Below are 17,258 nucleotides of genomic sequence, written 5' to 3'. Positions count from 1 at the left end.
GCATTCCAACCATTATTTTGTAAATTGAGTTTGTGTCTTTATATACCCTGTTTGTGAACTGAAATCCCACTCACCTGATGAAGGAGCAGTGCTCTGAAAGCTAGTGGCTTGTGCTACCAAATAACCCTATTGGACTTTAATCTGGTGTTGTGAGACTTCTTACTGTATTAATAGTCAAACAGATAAGGGGGAGTTTTAACAGGGAAAGGGGAGGTAGGTGAGGTTGTGTACGCAGTATTAAGCCCATTAAAAAGGTTCATGAACCGGGATCATGTCTATTTCCTGTTTTCACCTGGGTGGGTCTGCACCCAGAGCTACTGGGTAACTAATCATCATATGTAAATAAGTCATTAGCTGCTGTTTTAACCAACGTCCTGGCTTTAACTGCCAGAGAACCTATTTACTAAACTGTCAGTAACTCACCAAGGTCAACCAGATGAATACACAGGGAAGAGTGCTTCTTCAGTGAAACTGACAGACTGGGGAGACTTTGAACAGTGAAATTGGATGGCTGAAACCATGGCCAGGTGAACACCTTCTCAAAGTGTGCCCTCACTACTTAATGGGTAATTGCCAATTGCTTGAAAGTCAGTTCATCTGTCTTGCACTTTACTCGCCTTAAGCTGCATATCCATGTTGCCAGTTTCACCATGGCATGGAGGGAAAGCAGAGAGTTATGAGTATTAGAAACTTATTGTATTGATATCATAGAGGGTTCTCTGAGATATATGTGTCAGAAGGCAATAGGATGAGGGTGACTGTAAGTGTTGGTTGTTCAGATGAGATTGCAAGGTGTGTTGCTCTTAGGAGGATTGTGCAAAAGAATGCTAGGAAAATCAGTGTGAGGCTAGGCACCTGCCAGGGTTTTGCCACTCACCTTTCTAGCCTCCTGAGGTCCATGATCCCCTTTCCACATGGTTTCTAAGTTGGAGGGATTACACTGCTGCTGTTAAGTTCCTGGTTGCCTTGAAATTGTTGTGCTGCCTGTTGCTGATGTTTCTGAGGCCCGGTCCCACCTCCATTGCCATCTTCAGCCCAGTACCTTTCTGATTTTGTACCTGATTGGAAAATTGGTAGACAATGTTGCCAGTTGCAGTCAGCTTTGCTCCATTTGTGCTGTCTGAGGTTCCTAGTAGAGCCTAAATTTCTGTCACATTATTGAACCAAGGGCATAATTAGTATGCCGAAGGATCTTGTAGCCTAATCGGTTCCAGTTCTCAGTCAAAGAACAGTCTAGGATGGCCCAGCAATCATATTTTTGATGGTCTTGTATGTAAAAACATTCCTCTTCCTCCAATTTTTAAAAAGTTTCAAAATCATCTTTTTTAACATCATGGTAACTTCCAATCAGGTATGTGATCTCCTTAATACTGCCAAAGCAACATCTGAAGAAATGACAGTACATCAGGTACTGCCATTTAGCTGCCACCGTGTCCTATTGCTCATTGTTTCCCAGTCACAGAACTCAGTTACTGTTTGTCTCCTATCATGGCAGTTTTTAAATCCCACCTCTTAACATAATTTGCCTAATTCCCATTCATTCTTAAGGTTAAATTTATTTTTATTACTTGAGACATTACATATCATCAGGTGCACTTTAATGTGAATTGTCATTAATGTGAAGTGAAGCGTGTTTTTTTCCCATTCGGATCCAATACATTTATTTCCTCTATAACTCTCTGACATGTTAGTTTGTGTGATGTACTGATATATTTCTCAGTCAGGTAACTTTTTAGCATGGTCTGTATTAGATAACAATATGGGAGAACCCCAGTCGTACTGATGCATGGCATGGGTCTTTACAGTTATGGTTCAAGCCAGAAACTCCAAAGTGTTGTATGGAAAACACCTGGATCATAAGTTTTGCATCTTGAATTTGGCTAGGATAATCATGACAGGTTTCACTTCAGGCATGATTCAAATGACCCACTAGGGAGTTTTTATCAAACAAAGTTTATTTAAGAATATTGTTAACATGTATAATAAGAAAATTAGCAATAACTTCTGTCAGTTAGAAACACAGCAAAGTCTAATGCTCACATGATACTGGAATTGAGTCCTTTCATTGGAGAATTGAAAACTCTTAGTCTTGTAAGTTCTAGTAGCTATCTTGACACACCCAGACCAGTTTGAAGTCAGAACAGCTTCCCAGAACCCCAGGTAGACTCTGGTCAAGCCAACAACTTTTCTACTTCAGGAAGGCTTTCTGCTAACCTGCAGAATTTCCAAAACCAGGGAGAGATTTCTACTCAGCTTGCAGTCCCTTCTAAAACTAAAACCCAAACCTAACTCCAAACTGAAAATGAAAAAAAAACTCCTATCACCTGACCTGCCAACCAGTTTTTCTCTTAACAATGCAGAGTTGTAAACATTCCAGTGAAAATAAACAAACCTCTGTTTAAGCAGAAAAAGGACATTTCTAGTCAAGCTGGCAGCATAATGAGAAAACAACTGAAGCCAGAAAGATCTCCTTACAAATGCAGATAACATGACTTAGACAAAAACCATCTCTTCAAGGTACATTAATGTTACACTGCATAGGTCATTGTGGTATGCACACCGATCTTATATTGTAAACTCTGTAAGGTATTAAAAACTGAATCTAAACTTTTTTTTTTGAATGGAGAGGTTTCCAAAACTTAGTCGATGCGTGACTTTGCTGGACCACAATCTGTTCAATTACTATTTGGTTTGCTAAAGGTTATGTTTTAGAACTTAAATGTTGGAAGGAATAACACTCAAGGCAACCACATCACCTCGACTGACCTATTCTACTTGACATGAGTCAGCATCAAATAATTGACACTTATCTACTAATTCTTTGAGTTTATTTGGAATGAAGTCTGTCATAGGGCTGTGGTAAATTAAAATCAACTAACTCAAAAAAGAAGTAAAAGGAACTCTGACAGAATAAGTGCAAATAAAGTAATTTGTTCTAAGATGCATGCTGCCATTTGTCAAGAACTACATCCCACATAGAAGAAGTATCAACTTTTCCCCATTTTTATTTGACAGGGTTTCTCCAGGATCATTCAGACAGGGTACCTTACAGAAACAAGTAACAGCTCTGGTCTCTCGACAAAGGGGATTTCTAAATCTGCTCCAGAAGCGCAGAGCATTAGATCAGAAGTTGCAAGAATACAAATTAAAATGGCAACAGATGCAGAAAAATAACTCAGCAAAGCCGACTGAAAGTTTAACTTCTTCTGTTGAGAGCAGCACCAGGACAAGCGGCAATTCAAATGAGGCACAGGTTTGGAATCAGAGCAAGGAACTGAGAGTTGGCGCTGCCAGTGAGACCTCTGGAGAAGCATGCGAACACATACAGAAACATAGTAGTTTGAGTCAGGACAAGATGGGTTTTGCTGCCAGTCAGGATGCAAATAGACAGGATATTCTTCAGGAAAATACAGCTGGATGTAGCAATGAAAGATCTGTTACCGCTTGCCAACTTAATGGCACAAGTAGCAACAGCAATATGTGTACAGGAAGTCCTTCTAAATCTGTCCCAAGCCAAGGAGAAGCAAATGTTTCACAGCCACGTCCTGCAGACATATCGCATGTTCAAACGGAAACATTAGATGCAAGACAGACTGACATCATAGATTCAACAGCGTGCAGTAGCAATGGCCAGAATGATCTCTTGAATGCTACACAATCCACAAATAATCCAGAAAATAATTTAGAAACAAATGATGGTTATACAGTGTTGAACACTGAAAAATCCAGTGCTGATCACAAGGAAGTCACCAACACTGATCTGATAGGAACCGGCCATAACAATCAAAGTAGTCAATTGACATCAGCTGCTACACCCACAATAATATTTCTGCCAAAGGACAGTATGCACATATCACATGTTGCTCAACCCAAAATATTACAACAGAAGTCTAGCCATCAGCGCATTCTCTTGCCAAGTACATCACAATGGAGTGGGAATCGACAGCAGACGTTACAGTTTAACACAATAGGATCGAGTGGCATATCCCAGCTTATGTTAAATGTTGTTCACCCAAACAACCAGGGCACAATGCAGGTAAATGCTAATCAGGTTAGCAGGAACAGTGAAGATACCAGCCTGGTGAGTGCTTCTACTCCGTCTGGGAGGCAACATGATTCAGAATTTCTTCCAGAGGATAAAGGAAGTGGACAGAGAAAACTGCTACATTTAATAGATCTAATCAATCATGGATTGATTCAGCCAGGAAAAGATGTTCTGGAAGTCAGACTGCAGGTACAACATTAAAGCAATACAACACTGTGGCAGAAAGTGATTTTGGTGTAAAGTGTTCCTCTCATAAATAGCTTGCAAAGACATTGACTATTCCCCTGCCTGGTGGGAAATTTCAGAAGTGGAAATATGGAACTCTTTCCTTAAAAGGCTTGATAGATCTTTGTTAGGTAAAGTATTCACAGAATCAAAGAATGGTTCAGCACAGGAGGAGGCCTTTTGGCCTATTCTGTCTGTGCTGTGTCTCCAAAGGAGCAATTCACCTATTCTCAGGCCTTCCTCCCTGTGGCCCTGAATATTCTTCCTTTTACAACCTCTAAGTGTTACAGTGCAAAATGGGCCATTCAGCCCAGTGTGTCTGCACCAGCCAAAACAAGAGAAAAAGGAAACTAGCTGCTCATTTTAATCCCATTTTCCAGCACCCGACCTGGAACCTTGCCATTACAGCATTTCAGATGAAGATTCGGGTACATTTTAAATGAATTGAGTGTTTCAGCCTCAACTACCGATTTAGGCCATGAATTCCAGACCAGCCTCAGGGTGAAAATATTTCTCCTCTTCTCCCTTAATCATTCTACCAAACATCTTAAATCTGTGCCCCCGCTAATTGACTGCTCAGCCAGGGGAAACAAGTCTTTCCTGTTTGCACTCTCTACATCCCTCATAATTTTGTACACATCAATTAGGTCACCCCTTAGCCCCCTCTGTTCTAAGGAAAATATGATGTGGAGATGCCGACGGTGGACTGGGGTGGACGCATGGTAAGAAGCCTCACAACATCAGGTTAAAGTTCAACAAGTTTATTTGGAATCATGAGCTTTTGGAGCGCTGCTCCTTCCTCAGGTCAGACCTGAGGAAGGAGCAGCATTCCGAAAGCTTGTGATTCCAAATAAACCTGTTGGACTTTAACCTAATGTTGTGAGTGTTCTTACTAAGGAAAACAAGCCTAGGCTCCCAATCTCTCGTCGTATCTGCAATTTTCAAGCCCTGGCAACATTCTGGTAAATCTCCTCTACAGTCCCGCCAGAGCAATTGTTTCCTTTCTGTAATGTGGTGACCAGAACCGTACACAAAACTCCAGCTGGAGCCTAACTAGTGTTTTATAACTTTTTCAGATAACAATCCAATTCCCTCACGAATGCGTTGCTTCACCACACATTCAGGCAATGCATTCCAAATCCTAACCACTCATTGTGTGAAAATATTTTTCCTCATGTTGCCAATACTTCTTTTGCCAATTACCTTAACTCTGTTTTCTTTTGTTCTTGATCCTCACACCAGAGGGAACAGTTTTTCTCCTATCTACTTTGTTCAGACCCTCATAATTTTGATTAACTCTTTCCTCCTTCAAGTAAAATAGTTCCAACTTCTCCAATCCATCTACATCACTGGAACCATTCTCGTAAATCTTTTCTGCACTCTCTCTAATGCCTTCATATCCTTCCAAAATTGTGAGGCTCAGAACTCATCAGACTATTTCACCTGAGGCTGAACCTGTGCGCTGCACAAAAACGGAAAATGCTGGAAAATCTCAGATCTCAGCAGGTCTGACAGCATCAGTGGAGAGAGAACAGAACCAATGTTTCGAGTTAGGATGACCCGTCATCAGATCTCTACAAATTTAATATCCTTGCTCTTATACTCTATGCCTCTATTCATAACACCTAGGATTCTGAATGCTTTATTAACCATGCTTTAAACTTGTCCTGAAATCATCAATGATTTATGCACGTATACACATAGGTCCCTCTGCTCCTGCACCCATTTTAGAATTTAACCTTTTGTTTTATATTGTCTCTCCACATTCTTTCTACCACAATAAATCGCTTCACACTTCTCTGTTGCTGGGATTATCTTTATACCGTTTTTTGAACAAAAGTATAACATTAGCAATTCTCCAATCTTCGGCCACCACAGAATCACGGAATTACTATGGTGCAGAAGGAGGCCATTTGGCCTATCATGTCTGCACCAACTCTCCAACTGAGCATCATGGCTTAGTACCATTATCCTGACTTTTCCCCAAACCCCTGCAATTGTTTATATTCAAATAACCACTTAATGCCCTCTTCTTTTGAACCTGTATTCACTATCAGGCAGTGCGTTCCAGACTCAAACCACTCCTGTGAAAAAAACATCACATTTACTTCTTTTGCAAATTAGTTTAAAACTGAGCCTTCTCACTCTTGAACCTTCTAAGAGCGGGAACAGTTTCCCCCTATCTACCCTGTCCAGCACCCTCATGCTTTTGAACATCTCTCCATCAAATCTTCTCTTCGCCTTCTTCTCTCCCAGGAGAACAGTCCCAACCTTGTCAATCTATCATCTTACCTGAAATTTCTCATGCATAGAACCAGTCTGAGTCTAAGGAAGACTGGAAAATTATGGCCTGTTCCTCCATAAATTCACATCCCTGAGCATCCTTGGATTTAGATATCTGATGCGTTATTAATTTTTAAGTACAGGCAGCCTGTCTAATAACTCCTCTTTGTCAGTTTTAAACCTTTCATGTGTCTAATTCACCTCTCTTTCACCCTGGTCTGCGCAACTTCTCCTTCCTTGGTACAAATAGGTTGTGTACACTATAGCAAGCTGAAAATTTACTTTGTGGGTTTGTGTGTCTGGAAGAAAATATTTGACCAGACGTATGCACTGAATCCACTGGAAAAAAAATTAATTTTTAAGGTCTTGGCTCAACTCCCCCCCAATTCTGGATACAAACCCTCAAAGGCCAGGAAATTCCATGGAGCTGCTCTCCCTCTGCCAGCGGGGTGAGACCAGCTCTGAAGAATTTTATATGTGTCAAAAAAAGTTGTAATTAAACAAATAAATAGCTTTTATTGGCAGTATTTCCACATCCCATGTTTGAACATAGACTGTATTCATTTCTGCTGGCGTTTACACAGTGCAGCAAGTCTGAGCATTGTATATTGCTTCAGAATTTTCTTGCACTGATTCCTTAGAATTGAAATGGTCCTTTTTACAAAAATGAATTTACCAATGAATTTACCAATTATAGTTTACCATTGGAGCAACACAGTGGTACAGTGGTTAGCACTGCTACTTCACATCTCCAGGGACCCGGGTTCGATTCCCAGCTCGGGTCACTGTCTGTGAGGAATTTGCACATTCTCCCCATGTTTGTGTGGGTTTCCTCCAGGTGTTCCGGTTTCCTCTCACAGGCCAGAGATGTGCGGGTAAGGTGCATTCGCCATGCTAAATTGCCCCTTAGAGTCCCAGGATGTGTAGGCCAGAGGGATTAGTGAGGTAAATATGTGGGGGTAGGGCCTAAGTGGGATTGTTGTCGGTGCAGACTCGATGGGCTTAAAAGCCTCCATCAGCACAGTAGTACTTTTATGATTTCTAATGAAGGGACAAGAAGTTTCATCATCATCTTCAAAGTAGCCAAATAATTCAAAACAAGATCTTAGGATTGTTTTGAAATTCGAGCATGGACGCAAGCCATTTGGCCTCACCAATTGCTATTTATCTTCCACGAGTAGCTTTTTTAATCCCATATACCTGTTGTCTTCCCATATCCTATTATTTCACTTTCCTTCAATTACCTATTGAAAATATTCTTAAATGTTGACATAATGTCTGCTTCAACCACTAAGTTCAGTAATGCATTCTACAATCTCACCACTCTCTGTTAATAAAATTCTCATGGGGTTGAATAATGCATGCTGCCGCCATAGGACTGGCTGACCCAGAGATGGCTGGTACTCACACCCCTGAGTCCACCTCCCACAGACGCAGAATAAGATGTCAGTTGGGTGCTGGGCAGGATGTGAGCCGCAGACTGAGAGTATCTCATTCAGTGATAGCAATAGGGCAGGATATTTGGCATTGGATTTGTCGGCCATGACCCTGATTGAGATCACGGTCTGTAATTTAAAGAAGCACCCTGGCCTCTTTAACATCTCTCTGCTGATGTCTGAGGTTCTTAAATCATGAATTTAAGTCAGTATACAACTACTTCCATGAAGCCCTTCCAGTGATCAAAGAATAATGAGCAACCAAGATGTAACTCTTCCCTCAGGCAATCCACTATTATAGTCTGCCTAATGAAAATAGTAAGAAATACAGTTGGTGTAAATCCCATTCTGAAAATGTTTTATTCCATTTTGCATGTATTACGGCAGCCAATTGCTTTTTTAATGAGTATAACCAGCTGATTATCTTGGTGGACTCTATTTCCAGGCCTGTATGCTAAGTGTATTACCCTAGACTGGCATTGTGAACCTTAGAGTATGACCTGATGTCTTTATGCCCAATAATATGTTGGCACATGCACATTTCGCTCCCACTGGTGCTCTCTGTTTTAAAACTATTTCACTTCATCCCTATTTCAGCTCATCCCTAAATTGAGGTCAATGGACCTTTCCATGGTCTGCCCCTCATCCATTCCGATTACTGTGGTGGGAGGGGTGGTAAAATCACGCCTCACATCTATATCCTCTCAAATAAGAACCCACATTGCTTACTTTCTGGGAGCAGATAATTTTTAATGTTCAAAACCTTTATGAAAAAATTTCTGATTTCCATTTGATTTTTTTGCAAATCATTTTAACTCTATGACACTGGGGTAGCGACCAATTTGACCAATGTAAACAGTTGAACCCTACTTGCTCCATCAAAACTCCTCATAATTTTGAATGCCTCCACCAAGTTTCCCTTTAAACTTCTTTGGTCTAACGTGAACAATGGCCTTTGCCAGTCTCTCCACATAACAAAGCGCTTCATCCCTGGTGTAAACTTGGTAAATTCCCCTTTTAACCTCCGCAAGGCTTTCAGCTCCTTCCTAAAATGTAGCTCTCAGAATTGTACAAAATGCTCCAGTTGAGGCCCAATCATGTGATTTGTGGTTTGCTAGTACAGAACATGAGTATTGCAGAAAAAACTATTTTCTCAAAGTTTTTCATCTTGCACTCAGCAGGACAAGAATACTAATTTCAGCGGATCAACAACTTTGCACTCTATGAGAAGAGAGTGCTGATTCATTGATAAGTCGGCTCTGAGTGGTAGAGGTATTGCCATGGAGAACGCATAGTTGATGGTGACCAACAGTTAACTGCCAACCACTGTTTGAAATTTAAACTGTTGCAGCCCCTCATTTAGATTATACAAGACTGTGCTACCTCCTCTTTATGTTGTTCCTCCTGAAATACATCACTTTGCATTTACCTGCATTAAATTCTGTTTGTTTACTTCACCAGTCTGTCTATGTTTTTCTGAAGTCTGCTATTATCCACCTTGCTATTCACAGCATTGCCAAATCTTGTATTACCTATAAATTTTTAAATTGTTATTGCGATACCAAACCCTGGTCATTTATATATAACAAGAAAAGCAATGGTACTAATATCCATGGGGCCCCATTGAAAGGAGCTAATACCCATGGGGTCCCATTGCAGTCTGAAAAAAACCAATTGTTCATAATTTCTTTCCAGAAGTAAAATGCATGCCATATGCTTTACTTGGCTACCATTTAGGAAGAAGTACAAGATGTGTCTAATTCCACAACCATGCACAGTGATTAAATTTTGATTTGAATTTGATTTGATTTATTATTGTCGTGTGTATTAGTATACAATGAAAAATATTGTTACTTGCATGCTATATAGACAAAGCATACCGTACATAGCAAAGGAAACAAGAGGCTACAGAATATAGTGTTACAGTCATAGCTAGGGGTGTATAGAAAGATAGGTCCACTTAAAAGTCTGATGGCAGCAGGAGAGAAGCTATTCTTGAGTCTGTTGATACGTGTCAGAGAGCTAGGAGATGTTAAGGATCTAGAGGAGTATAAGGCTTGTAGAAAGGAGCTTAAAAAGGAAATTAGGAGAGCCAGAAGGGATCATGAGAAGGCCATGGAGGGTAAGATTAAGGAGAACCCCAAGGCGTTCTACAAATATGTGAAGAGTAAAAGGATGAGAAGTGAAGGGATAGGACCTATAAAAGGTGAAGGGGGAAAGGTCTGTGTGGAACCGGAAGAAACAGCAGAGGTGCATAATGAGTACTTTGCCTCGGTATTCACAGTGGAAAGTGATCTGGGAGATTGTACTACAGGTTTGTGGCGGACTGAAAAGATTGAGTATGTGGACGTTAAGAAAGAGGATGTGTTGGAACTTTTAAATTCTATCAAGATAGATAAATCGCTGGGACCCGATGGGATGTACCCCAGGTTACTGTGGGTGGTGAGGGAAGTGATTGCAGAGCCCCTGGCGATGATCTTTGCGTCATCGATAGAGACGGGAGAGGTTCTGGAGGATTGGAGGATTGCGGATGTGGTTCCTATTTTCAAGAAAGGGAACAGGGATAGCCTGGGAAATTACCGACCGGTGAGTCTAACCTCAGCGGTTGGTAAGTTGATGGAGAGGATTCTGAGGGACAGGATTTATGAGCATTTAGAGAAGTTTAGTATGATCAGAAATAGTCAGCACGGCTTTGTCAAGGGCAGGTCGTGCCTTACGAGCCTAGTTGAGTTCTTTGAAAATGTGACTGAACACATTGACGAAGGAAGAGCGGTGGATGTGGTTTACATGGACTTCAGCAAGGCATTTGATAAGGTCCCCCTTGCAAGACTTCTTGAGAAAGTGAGAGGGCATGGGATCCAAGGGGCTTTGGCCTTGTGGATCCAGAACCGGCTTGCCTGCAGAAGGCAGAGAGTGGTTGTGGATGGGTCTTTTTCTGCATGGAGATCGGTCACCAGTGGAGTGCCCCAGGGATCTGTTCTAGGACCCTTGCTGTTTGTCATTTTCATAAATGATCTGGATGAGGAAGTGGAGGGATGGGTTAGTAAGTTCGCCGATGATATGAAGGTTGGTGGTGTTGTGGCTAATCTGGAAGAATGTCAGAAGTTGCAGCGTGACATAGATAGGATGCAAGACTGGGCGGAGAAGTGGCAGATGGACTTCAACATGGATAAATGTGTAGTGGTCCATTTTGGCAGGACCAATGGGATGATGGAGTACAATATCAAGGGTAGGAGTCTTAGCAGTGTTGAGGAACAGAAGGACCTTGGGGTCCGGGTCCATAGGACTCTTAAATCAGCCTTGCAGGTGGAGGATGTGGTCAAGAAGGCGTATGGTTACTGGCCTTCATTAATCGAGGGATTGAGTTTAGGAGTCAGGAGGTAATGCCACAACTTTATAAGACCCTTGTCAGACCCCACTTGGAGTACTGTGCGCAGTTCTGGTCGCCTCACTACAGGAAGGATGTGGAAGCTATTGAGAGGGTGCAGAGGAGATTTACAAGGATGTTGCCTGGATTGGGCAGCATGTCTTATGAAGATGGGTTGAGGGAGCTGGGACTCTTCTCCCTGGAGAGACGAAGGTTGAGAGGCGACCTGATAGAGGTTTATAAAATGTTGAGAGGAATAGATAGGGTGGATTCTCGGAGGCTATTTCCCCGGGCTAAAATGGCTGCTACGAGAGGACACAAGTTTAAGATGCTGGGGAGCAAGTACAGAGGAGATGTTAGGGGTAAGTTTTTCACTCAGAGGGTGGTAAGTGAGTGGAATCGGCTGCCGTCGGTGGTGGTAGAGGCGAACTCGCTGGGGTCTTTTAAAAGACTTCTGGGTGAGTACATGGGATTTAATGGGATTGGGAGTTACAGATAGTTCTATGGCCTGGTAGGTATGGATATGATTGGCTCATCTTGTGGGCCGAAAGGCCTGTTTGTGCTGTAGTGTTCTATGTTCTATATGTCCCCAGATTTTTCTATCTTTTTCCCGACGAAAGAAGGCGTAAGAGAGAATGTCCAGGGTGCGTGACGTCCTTGATTATGCTTTGCCAAGGCAGTGGGAAGTGTAGACAGAATTAATGGATGGGAGGCTGGTTTGGGTGATGGATTGGGCTACATTCATGACATTTTGTAGTTTCTTGTGGTCTTGGGCAGAGCAGGAGTCATACCAAGCTGTGATACAAGCAGAAAAAATGCTTTCTATGGTGCATCTGTAAAAGTTAGTGAGGGTCACGGATCAGTATATTTGTGTTTTGTTTTGTTTTAATAGAACTTCCAGATAATGAGAAATGTTTGCTCCTCATCTGTAGGGAACTTGTTATAAAGCTGAATTACTGGCTTCTGGTTTAATTAGAAGTAAAGATGGAGTGATTCATCGCAATCCCGTGCATTGGATAAAAGTGCTTTTGGGAGACCAAATACCAGTCAGCAAGAAATTTGCATGGAGCAAGGTAATTTAGGAATACAAACTACAGCGAGCAAAATTACTGTGATCATTTGGTCAACTATAGTCAAGGAATAGCCTTGGCTTATCCTTCAATGTACTTAAAAAATAGGCAGTTGAAAAATTCGCAACGCATCATATTTCAAAGTCAAAGGGTTGCTTAGATAGCTGCCAAAAGATCAAAGTAAAAGACTTGCTAGTTTGAATTTAATCCTACCTGTCACTGCAGAAACCAGATGGTGGGCAGTTAAAAATGAACATGTCACTTACCCATTCAGTTTATGACGGTTTCTGATTTTAACCTGCAGGGTTTTCCAGGCAGATGGGATACCCCCTACAGTAGGTGGGAGCTTCTTTCATTGATGTACTTTCACATCACTAACCGGGGGACCATATGATCACCTACCTGGTCACTTTGTACCTTCTTAAATCCGGATGGAACATTGATTGATAACATTTATATGAGGCCCAGGAATTAAAAAAGCCTCAAGCCTGAAATTTAGGTGTTCCACATGCCCTTCGGTGGGCACAGTGGCGCAGTGGTTCAATTCGGGCCTTGAGTGACTGCCTGTGTACAGTTTACACTTGCTCTCCGTGTCTGCATGAGCTTCGTCCGGGTGCTCCAATTTCCTCCCACACTCCAAAGATGTGCGGGTTAGGTGCATTGGTCATGCTAAATGCTCCCTCAGTGTAATAGAGATTAGCAGGGTAAATACATGGGGTAATGGGGATAGGGCCTGGGTGGGACTGTTGTCGGTTCAGGCTCAATAGGGCCTCCTTTTGGACTATAAGGATTCTATGATTCTGCTGTTGCCTATCCAGGAGCTGCTCTCAGTTAAAATTGATCCCAATGCACCCAAGTCTTGGTCAGTGAAATTGGCTTTCTCAGATCATTGTTTTGCCAAGTTTCAAAACTTTTGCATTCTGCTCAGTCGAATAAATGAAATATTGATTGTAAGCAATAATTTAACTGCCTAGGAATTGTAAAAGCGTTAATGTTGAAGATGCCTTCTCACTGGACAGTTTTCTTCGCTCATTTCCCTTGATTGGAATTGTTTGGATCCTCAAAAAAATTATGCATAACCACATCTGGATTATTTTTCTCTGAGTTACAAAAACATGGTCATTTTGTTCATGTGAAGGTTGGAGATCATTGCAGGGAAAAGAAGCTTATTCATTTCAAAGTGATGTGTTGCATGAATTTTTTTACTTTTCAGGTTACATACAGACAAAAAGAACTTTCGGAGTACTGTTCGATAATTAAATCATCGTCCAAGCCTCCAGATACACAGCCTATTTCACAATCAACTACATTAACAGCTAAAGCATCCTCAATGTCCCTACAATACGGAATTTCCAGAGGTTGGTGTATATGAATAAGCAAACAGCAAATAACTTATTCAAAGCTGTTATTTTGACTTATCTTCCAGTTGATAGGTTTCATTTTTTTTACCTTAATACGTTAGAAAACCTTTTGTTCTCTCTGGGCGGCATGGTAGCACAGTGGTTAGCACTGCTGTCTCACAGCACCAGGGACCCGGGTTCAACTCTTGCCTTAGATCACTGTCTGTGCGGAGTCTGCAAGTTCTTCCCATGTCTGCGTGGGTTTCATCTGGGTGCCTCAGTTTCCTGACCATGTTTAACATTGACCATGTTAAATTTCCCCCATAGTATCAGGGGGATTAGCAGGGTAAATGTTTGAGATTACGGGGATAGGGCCTGGGTGGGGTTGTTGTCAGTGTAGCCTCGATGGGCTGAACAGCCTTCTTCTGCACTGTACGGATTCTATGTTTATTTTTTCTCATTAACCTCGTTTCTTGAGAAAAACTGACTTAGATTAAAGTCCCTTTCCAATATTCCTGATGTGGACAGAAAAGTTCACAATCATCCAAATGAGAGTACATTAACAATAACTGCAACAATTCAAATGAAAAGTCTGATGGATTCCAAATCTACATTCTTCACCCATCATTGATATGCCTTTAGCATTGCTTCAGTGAGATAGCACAACTGACAGCATTGCTAAAGAGGGAACAATGTTGTGGTGTATTGTGGTGGTAATGTTACAGAATTAGTAATTCTGAGGCGCAAGCTAATTCTCTGGGTTCAGGTGGATATAGATTCAGGTTCTACCATGGCAGCTGATGGAATTCAATTTTACTTAATAAAAATGGAATTTTTTTAAAAGTTAGGTTTGGTAATGGTGATAATGATAGTACCACATTGTCATAAAACACATCTGGTTCACTAATATCCTGAAATGAAGGAAATCTGCTCACTTTACCTGTTGTAGCCTACATGTGACTCCAAATCCACCCAATGTGGTTAACATGTAACTCCTCCTTGTAATGGTTTAGCAAGCCACTCAGTTTTACCAAGCTGTGCCAGAAAGTCAAAAAGGACTGCCCTGTAGGGAGAGCTGTCACACAGATTAGTCAAGCACTAGCCTGACATAATCATACTAACCGAATCATATATTCTAGCCAATGCTTCAGACAACACCATCACCATCTCTGGCTATTTCCTGTTCCATTGGCAGAGCAGACCCTCCAGAGGTGGTAGAACAGGGGATACAGTCAGGAGGGTGTTGCTTTTGGCATCCTCAACCTTGACTTCAGAACCTATGAAGTCTCATGGCATCAACTTACATGGGCGAGAAAATCTGCTGATTAGCACCGACTACCCTCCCTCGAATGATGAATCAGTACCACTCCATGTTAAACACCACCGGAATGAAGCACTGCAGGTAGCAAGCACACAGAACTATAGAGGGGCAACATCACCATAATGGATTAAGTGCCACGACTGACCGAGCTGCCAAGTCCTGAAGGATATATGTGTAGTTTAAGAGGGTTAAAGTGGAACTGAGTACAATGCTGCCCCACACAGTGATTCAAGAGACCATATGACCCATACTCAGGCTCAGTTAAGGATTGGACAGAGCCATGTGTACTGGCCAGCGTGGAGATAGCTTTTAGCTTGTACTCTTTACTGTATAGTTTTAAGAGACAGAAAGACCTTCAGTTAACTTGCATTTGACTAAGAAGACTTTTTCAAATAACTGAACTGTACCCACCACCCTACAACAATATGTGCCAGACTGGGCCTGTGACAGGCAGTGAGAGAACCAACAAGAAGGAAAATCCTACTTGACTTTATGCTCACCAATCTCCCTGTTGCAAATGCATCTGATCATAGAATCTATGGTGCTGAAGAGGCCATTTGGCCCATTGAGCCTGCACCAACAAAATCCCACCCAGGTCGAGTCCTATCCCTGTAATCCCACATATTCACACTCCTATTCCCCTGACATTAAGCAGCAATTTAGCATGGCCAATCAATCTAATCTGCACATATTTGGACTGTGGGAGGAAACCGGAGCACCCGGAGGAAACCCACACAGACATGGGGAGAATGTGCAAACTCCACACAGACGGTGACCCGAGGCTGGAATTGAGCCCAGGTCCTTGGTGCTGTGAAGCAGCAGTGCCAACCACTGTGCTACCGTACCACCCATAATCATATAATCATTTGACCCTGACATCAGGATCCCGACCCCAGAAAGAATATCCAGCCCAGAGAATATAAGCGCAGAAAGGATATGCTCAAAATGTATACAACAGTAGGTGGGCCACAGCTAGGGTGCTACAGTTCTGGTCACTACATTACAGAAAGGATGTGATTGCACTAACGAGTGTAACAAAGCATATAGGAGAAATGTGGTTATTTGTAGTTTAAAGAATCATTATTTATCTATGTGATTTCCACACCTTTGACTTCTGTTACCTTTCAAACCAGATTGTAGGTGTAAATATTTTTTATTTAAACCTATGCAGAACCCATTCCCAAGGCTTCGAAACAGAAATCCAGCAGCACCTTTCTGCAGCTTCGTGAGATTCTCCTCATAAGAAATGAAGAATTCCTGCCGTGTCACCTTATGGATCAACACTGGAAATTCTACATGGAGTGTGATGAGTGGAATTTCTGCAGCTCCTCTTAAGACAATTGACCTTCACGCTAGTAAACCAGGGCTAAAAATTGAATTTCATAAAAAATAACAAACCACTGCCTTAGAAACATGGATATCATCGTTCTAAATCAGCATGCAATATTTTCCAATTTTTAAAACCTTCCCCAGTGTTAGCTGCAATTGCAATTAATATTCAGTCAGTGTTTCTCTTACTTGATATTTTCCCTTGTTGAGTTTGGTAGCAATTTCAAAACAGAGGTTTCGGGAAATGGTTGCGTGACATGACCATTACCGTTCCACTTAAAAATAAACCTTTTTTGTGAAACAAAAAATTAACAATTGGTATTGGCACGCCAGTGAAAGAATAAAAAGAACTATGGAAAAATGTGAACACATTTCTGAAAAAAAACTGGCATGTTTTGGCTTTAGTTCAGTTAAATCAGTTAAAAGACTGCTTAAAAGCAAAAAATGCTGGATAAACTCAGCAGGTCTGGCAGCATCTGTGGAGAGAAGAACACAGTTGATACTTTGAGTATTTTACAGCCTCGCTTATCCCGAAACTATAAAATCCCGCCTGAGGCCAACAGACCTTCCCATGCTTTGCTCCTCATCTGCACTGTTTCCTGGCCCATATGTCCCTTCTACTGAGAAGGATCGTATGGACTCAAAACGTTAACTGCGTTCCTCTCTCCGCAGATGCTGCCTGACCTGCTGAGTTTATCCAGCATTTTATGTTTTTAGTTCGGATTTCTAGCATCCACAATATTTTGCTTTTAAAATTCTTGTTACGTGACCTTTTTGTAAGAAGCAGCCACATGTTCATACTTAGTGGGATATATTTCAGCCGATGAGTTTGTCATTTGGTC

At 41.7% G+C, this 17,258-nt stretch overlaps 1 long non-coding RNA gene across 1 annotated transcript; it reads left to right on the top strand.

Annotated features, from left to right (window-relative positions):
- Positions 1-3,929: 3,929 nt before the first annotated feature.
- On the top strand, positions 3,930-16,837 carry LOC145343481 (uncharacterized). Its single transcript, XR_013886712.1, has 3 exons — positions 3,930-4,234; positions 13,640-13,784; positions 16,259-16,837. It is a non-coding gene; the product is annotated as an uncharacterized LOC145343481 (long non-coding RNA).
- The last annotated feature ends 421 nt before the right edge of the window (positions 16,838-17,258 follow it).

This window comes from Carcharhinus amblyrhynchos, chromosome 5 (genome assembly GCF_965287045.1).
Source record: "Carcharhinus amblyrhynchos chromosome 5, sCarAmb.v2.hapA, whole genome shotgun sequence".
Lineage (NCBI taxonomy): Eukaryota > Metazoa > Chordata > Chondrichthyes > Carcharhiniformes > Carcharhinidae > Carcharhinus > Carcharhinus amblyrhynchos.
Note: the sequence above shows the minus strand (reverse complement) of the source record. Positions and strands in the feature narration are given on the sequence as shown.